Below are 7,587 nucleotides of genomic sequence, written 5' to 3' on the forward strand. Positions count from 1 at the left end.
CCTAAGTTGGGCTTGGGAGTCACCTAATGGAATGGATATGAGCAAGCACTCGAAGAAGAAAAGACGGTTACTCACCGTTGTAACTGTTGTTCTTCGAGATGTGTTGCTCATATCCATTCCAAACCCGCCCCCCGTCCCCACTGTCGGAGTAGCCGGCAAGAAGGAACTGAGGGGGCGCCGGGTCGGCTGGGGTATATATTCAGCGCCATGAAGGCGCCACTCTAGGGGGCTCCACAGCCGACCCGCCGGTGTTGCTAGGGTAAAAATCTTCCGACGATCGTGCACGCGGCGCGCACACACCTAATGGAATGGATATGAGCAACACATCTCGAAGAACAACAGTTACAACGGTGAGTAACCGTCTTTTCCTCCATTTTGTTACCTAGGCTCCTCGCATTAGGGTACAAACACCTTAATTTTTGCTGTTTGGCTTCGCTAACATTCTTTACCCGATTAGGCACAGACATTCTACCGCCAGTATCACCTATTAGACTGGTATCTACACTACCCTTCCTCCTTATATCCATTCTCCTACCCACGGCTGTATCCTTTCTTACTTCGTTTTCTTCCCTCTCAATGTTAAAATCCGTCGTGGAGATTACCTGGACATCTTCCAACCATCTCCCACAAATTCCTAGTTTAAAGCTCTCTTAATCAGTTGTGCCAGCCTCCATCCTAGAAGTCTATTTCACTCCCTACTTAGGTGAAGTCCATCTCAAGAGAACAGTCCTTTGTCCATGAATGCCTCCCAGTGGCCATACATCCCAAAGCCCTCCTTATAGCACCAGTGCCTGAGCCATCTGTTGATCATCCTAATCTTGTCACACCTTTGTTACCCTTCTCTAGGAACAGGCAGAATCCCACTGAAAATCACTTGAGCCTCGATTTCCTTAAGCGCCTTCCCCAGCCTAGCATAGTCTCCCTTGATATGTTCCAGCGAGAATCTAGCTGTATCATTTGTTCCCACGTGAACGACAATCAGTGGATTCTTTCCTGCTCCCGTTAGGATCCTCTTCAGCCTCAGGTCCACATCCTGTATCTTAGCACCTGGCAGACAGCACACCCTTCTGTTCTCTGGATCAGCTCTGGTTACAGGCCTGTCTATTCTTCTCAGTAAGGAGTCCCCAATCTTGTAGACCTGGTGATGGTGTGATACTCCAGTCTATCCCCTTTTCCCTCTGGCTGCAAGTCCTCTCGATTCCTATTCTCCCTTGCAATCCTCTGCAACCTATCCTGTATCCTCCTGGGACTCGTATTTGGTATTGTTATCTCCATTGACTCTTCCTATAGGACTAGCTGTTCTTCTCTTCTTCCTTGCACTCTCACCTTCAGTGACCACCTGCTGTGCGCCTTCTTAATTTTCCAACTCCGCAAACCTGTTCCTGAGCTCTATTTCTCCTTCACTAGCCAGTCTTTTCCTCTGCCTGGTTCTTTTAGTCACATGCTTCCACTGTCCACTTTCCTTACCCAGCAGTCCCCCCTCAGAGTTCTTTGGTCCTGTTTCCATCTGCAAGTCCGAGCTTTTCCCTTCAGCCTCCTCATGTCGTTGCTCCATCATCTGCTCGAACCCCCTTCTAAACTCAACCAGAGTTTCCACCTGCATCTCCAATCCTCGGATCTTTTCTTCCATCAGCTCTATCAGGCGGCACTTCATGCAGACGGAACTCTTTTCAGGTACCGCCTCCAGGATCATGTACATACTGCAGCTTCCACATCCAGTCATTTTCATTGTGTCTTCCACTCCTTGGGTCACTACCACGGGTGCCTCTATATCTGTCATAGCCTTCCCACCTAAGTCCTGTTAGTCCGAGAAACACCAACACCAACACCCACAACAAAACAAATCCCCAACGAGCACCAAAACACTGCCAGAACAACACACACTCCCTTCACTAGCCTGTCTGTTCCTCTGCCTGGTTCTCCTAGTCTTCCCTTCAAGCTCCCCTTGCAAACTCCCACTCAAACTCCGCTATTTACAGCTCTGTTTGCTGGCTCCTGTGCCACTGCCTGACTGGCTGGCTACCTTTATAGGACCCCTAATCAGAGAAGTCCCGCCCCCTATTCAGGGCTCAGCTTCTCTCCCAGCACACTGCCCCTACCAGCCTCTACAGATACAAATACCTTCTCCTCCAACAGACCTCCCACTCAAACTCCCCTGTTTACAGCTCTGTTTGCTGGCTTCTGTGCCGCTGCAGCTGTCACGGTATGTAATTTGAGAAAAGATTGTAAAATGAAAAAACAAAACACACTTTGAAGAGCACCATTGAGTAATTTTTCTCCTTAGTATTTTTGATACACTTTAACATGTTATGATACCATTGACTATTACTTTTACATCATTAGTCTGTATTTCTGGGGTGTGGGGAAAAGAAAGTTATTCAAGGACAATAGCTGAAAAAGGGACATTATTCACAAAATACTAAATACAGAAGAGTGCTTTAAGATCTGGAACAGGCTGCAACCTTACCCATGTCAGCTGGAGTTCTTACAAGATTACAACAGCTGTGTCACTTTAAAGATAGCACTTCTACAATAATGATGGAGACTAAAACTGGCTGGATGCTATCAGAGGTCAGTGTAGTGCACTCAAAGGAGCTGTGACATGTTCCTGTAGCCTTACTCATTAGAGCAGCAAAGAGCATCATAGCTATGCAGGTAAGAAAGATGTTAGTGGGGAAGATAGTATGCATCTTGGTGGAGAAATTCCACTGCAGAGAAAAGATATATAAAAGTCTAGGGAGTTTGAGGCAGCGATCATCTCCCAGAGGCACTGCCTGATGTACAAGTACATTGTTAGGGTGATCAAGTGGGTGTACAATTCAGTAAGATTCAGGAATACGATATGAACACTGCAATCCTAGAAGAATGGGCTCTAGGTACCCATTCTACCCTTGGGGTGACAGTGATATAGGTAGAAAGGCTAATTTACAGAGAAAGATTTGAACATATAAAAGCCTAAAGTTTGTGTAGAACCCAATAGCTCAGGGAATCCTCCAGTTTAATATTTTCACAGGAATCAATCACAAGACAAGTTTTAGTCCCTGTATCATGAAAATTCCAGTCATTCAGCTTGCAACTGAACCCTTGGACAATAATATTTTAAATTTCACAGCAGTGTTCTCATTTTTAGGAGAGGATCATCTAACTATTTTGCTGCATCTAATTGTTTAGAATAGAGCCACTCAGCTACGTTGTAGCTTACTTCCTAATTCTCCATCTAAGAAAAAGTTAGCAGAGCAGTAAAGCTGCACTCACAACCAATATTTTCCCAGTAATTTAATTTGGAAAAATATTTTTCACTTCCTATTCTAAGTTGTTGTGCAGTATTGCTATGAGATGTAAACAGTTACCATATTCCACTTTCAAAAAATGGTTCCCTTTCTGTGCTGGATGATGTAATTGCTGTGAGTAGGTCTTCCCTACAGAATTAACCCAGGCTCTTAGTCAGGTTTTAGCCCTAACCATGCTACTATCCACACACAACAACCTTTTATCTGTTTTTGGAGGTGCTTTGAACTTGGGCTAGCTTTAGGTTATAGATTAGAGCCAGGGATCTGCTTTAACTCAGACTGGAACTTTGCCACTTTGCAGGGTGCACATAGGCTGTAAACCAAGTTACAGAATTCACATGCTGATAGTCCTCCAATGCCTTCCCACAGTTCCCCTGGGGCCATATTTTTCTGCCCTTCTTCAAACTTACCGGTTTATATACACTGTGTCAGCATTTCAACCCACATTCCATACATCCTGCTCCATGTCTACATAGCACTTGAACAGAGATTACCTGCAGGAGATCCTCATCCCAGCATGCTGCTAGCTGTCCAGAGGTTCACATCAAGGTTCTAGTTGGCCTCTGGCGTGAGATTATTAAATTCCACAATTTGGCGAGATGTACCCAAAATCAGCACCTCTCAGGAACATCTTCAAATGGCTGGCAGAGGAGGGGATAAGCCAGACAACAATTCAGTGCAGGAAAGAATCAAAAACCTGAAGGGCATGCAGCACAAGGCCAAAGACTTCAAGTGCAAGTCTGGCAACTCACTGATAACCTGTCCCTACTACAAGGAGTTTGACTGGATACTCAGCCCTGCCCCAGGCATGGAGCTCGCTGTTGTGCTGGATGAGCTTTTGAAAATGGGTTATTGCGTGAGCAGGGCAGAGGGACTGGAAGATCCTGAACAAACTGTGTGCACTGCAGGTCTGGAGGAATTGAGGCAGACTCAACTGCTTCAGAGGACAGCCATTGTGCCCTCAATCCAAATTCCAAGGATTTGTTCAGCAGGGGAGACCAAGGAACAGGCCAGGAAGAAAGCACATCACAGCTGGCTAGTTAGACGATGATACCTGTAGTGCTGGCAGACCAGGTGCCAGCTCATGCCAAGGCCCGTAGGCCTCACTGAGCACTGACAAGTGCATAGCTGGAAACCAGTCTGGCTCACCTCTTTGTTGGTTTTGTTAAAACATATTGTTTACAAGAATGTGTTTAGTGTTTGGACTTTATGAAATGCTGGTGAGCTGCTGCATGCATTAATCTTACTTAAATATTACCTTTATATTATGAGGTACAGATATAAGTGTTTGCTTTGTAACTATAAAAGTGTTTGCTATGAAACTGGAAAACCCCACAGTCAGGAGAGAAGCATTACCAAGTGTGAAATACTAGTATCAGAGGGGTAGCCATGTTAGTCTGGATCTGTAAAAAGCAACAAAGAGTCCTGTGGCACCTTATAGACTAACAGATGTAGTGGAGCATAAGCTTTCATGGGTGAATACTCACTTCGTCATACGCATGAGTCTGACAAAGTGGGTATTCACCCACAAAAACTTATGCTCCAATACATCTGTTAGTCTATAAGATTTGTGAAATACTAGTTTACCATAAGAGGTGTCATCTCCTGCCCAACAAAAGAAGGCCTATAGACACCAGAGAAACCATTGTGGAACATCAGTGGACAGAAGACTATTGATCATTCCCCAGTACCCATTAAGAGGGAACATAAGAACAGCCATCCTGGGTCAGACCAAAGTTCCATCTAGCCCGGTATCCTGTCTGCCGACAGCAGCCAATGCAGGTGCCCCAGAGGGAATGAACAGAACAGGTAATCACCAAATGATCAATCCCCAGTCCCAGCTTCTGACAAACAGAGGCTAGGGACACCATCCCTGTCCATCTTGGCTAATAGCCATTGATGGAAATATCCTCCATGAACTTATCTAGTTCTTTTTTTGAACCGTTATAGACTTGGCCTTCACAACATCCTCTGGCAAGGAGTTCCACAGGTTGACAGTGCATTGTATGAAAAAATACTTTTGTTTGTTTTAAACCTGCTGCCTATTAATTTCATTTGGTGACCCATAGTTCTTGTGTTATGAGACATGCACAAACCCTCAGCTCACCACATATTGAACTCTGGGAGAAGGGAATAAAAATTCCTGACCAGAATGAAATGTATCACTCTGCTGCTTGGAACTTGCAGAGGGTAATATTTCTAACCATAAGCAAAAGGGATCCCCAAGCTGCATAGGCTGGGATAGCCCTAACGGACATACAACTTGCACATTGTAGCAGCTGCTGTTATGTTTTGGAACCTAAGACTAACTCATGTGTGTGTGTTTGCCTGTTTTAACCTTGTAAATAACTCTTGTTTCCTTTTCTTAATTAATAAATCTTTAGTTAGTTTATGACAGGATTGGCTACAGGCATGGTCTTTGATATGTGATCTGAGGTGAAATTGACCTGGGCTAAGTGACTGGTCCTTTGTGACTGGAAATAACCTGAATCTTGTTGTGATTTTTCATGTGAGGGACCATCTCTCACAACGGCAGCCTTGCCTGGGTGGCAAGATAGACTAGACTGCCTGAGGGGACTGACTGTGACTCCATTTTAAGTCTGTTATAGTGCTTGAGGAGTTCATACTTCATACGGGTTGATAAAATCTAATTTTAGAACACAACCAATTTGGGGTTTGTGCCCTGGTTTTAACAGTCTGCCCTGGGGATAGCACCCACATTTTTGAGCCGCTCCAGACAGCTTGACAATTGGGGGGATATTATAACATAGGTGGGACAGCTTTGCAAGTTTATGACCAAATCTCATTATTGTTGTGTGGATATTGTGTCCTGTGGGGTAGGTTTTGCTTCAGTGGAAGGCAGACAAAATGCCATTTCCCTGGCCCTGGCCCTCCTTCCTCTTCTCACCCCCCTCAGTGGACTTGTATGATCCAAGATGGATTCCAAGCAGAGGGGAAAAAATGTAAACATGCAACTACTCATGTATTGTAGCATGCACTGCTGCATGCTGGCAAAGTAGAGATTATTATCCTGGCATCACACAACCTTCCAGGGCCTCCGATGTTAGTGTTCATGAACCTGCCTCTATAATCAACCAGAGCTTGCATAATGAGTAGTGTCCTTTCCAGTTTACATATTTATGTATACCAGGTGCAGGGGCAGACAATGGGCATGTGCACCATCAGTGGTTCCTGCAGTTTGGGAATCACATTTGTTCAAAGCCAGCCATTATCTGGGGGATATTAGCAACCTTCACCACCAATAGGTAAAGCACAGCACACCTCCAATCACTACAATACCAACAGTAACTCACCAATACCAAACTGATTACTCGCAGATTTGTAGTTAGTGTAGGGTAGCCACTTTCCAGATAGCAACCCATTTCTGGACTGGTCTGGCCTCTCTCATCTGCATCTTCTCGTGCTGAAGAACCAGGGAAGCTCCTCGATGCTGTCCTTCCTCATGTGGAAGTTCTGTACCCACCGCTGGTCATCCCAGGTCTGCAGGATGTACTGCCACCGCTCTGTGCCTGTGGTCCTGTTGCAAAACCACCAGTCAACACAGGGGGAATCCACAGCTATCAAGCCGAGCATCAATTGTCTCCACTCCACCATGTCCGCAGGCAACCTGCTGCCTTCTCAAGGTGACAAGCTGCTGCCACATTGCCCTGTATTCACCTGATGTTCCACAAATGAGTATTGCATTAATGTCAACAGCTGGAACAGGTCATCATCCTGAGCTGGATCCATCCCTTGCTACCAACTGAAACATCCCCACAAACAGTTTGATATATGCCAAGTTGGAAATGTTTTAGTTTACTGAGCCAGTGCACGAAGAACACTTGTTCACAGGGGCCAGGGAAGGACAGACAAGTTCTCCCACAATACACTAGGAAACAGTTAATAGAGCAGTGCAGCACTAAGAACCATGTGATATCACCCCAGAAGTCTTAATACCTAACCCAGGTTAGTACAGCTACAGTGTGGACACAACTACAAGGGTAAGACTTGAGATTGGCTTAGTACTTGGATGCACATACCCAGGCTTGGCTAATCTGGATTTCCAGACCCAGGTGCTCAAATCTGGGTAAAGTGAAGACTTACCCTAAATTTAAGGTTTAATTATAGCTTCCCCTCTGTGGCCTCTAAAGAAAAAACAAAAACACATAGCTGTCACAAACACTCTTTTTTCCCCTTAGGGATACAAACAATCCAATTACATTCGTGTGTGTAAGGCATTGTCAACCTATCATGCCATTGTTTTAAGTAAAACTTTTGCTTAAAAGTCAGTGGTTAT

Source organism: Trachemys scripta, chromosome 11 (assembly GCF_013100865.1).
Source record: "Trachemys scripta elegans isolate TJP31775 chromosome 11, CAS_Tse_1.0, whole genome shotgun sequence".
NCBI lineage: Eukaryota > Metazoa > Chordata > Testudines > Emydidae > Trachemys > Trachemys scripta.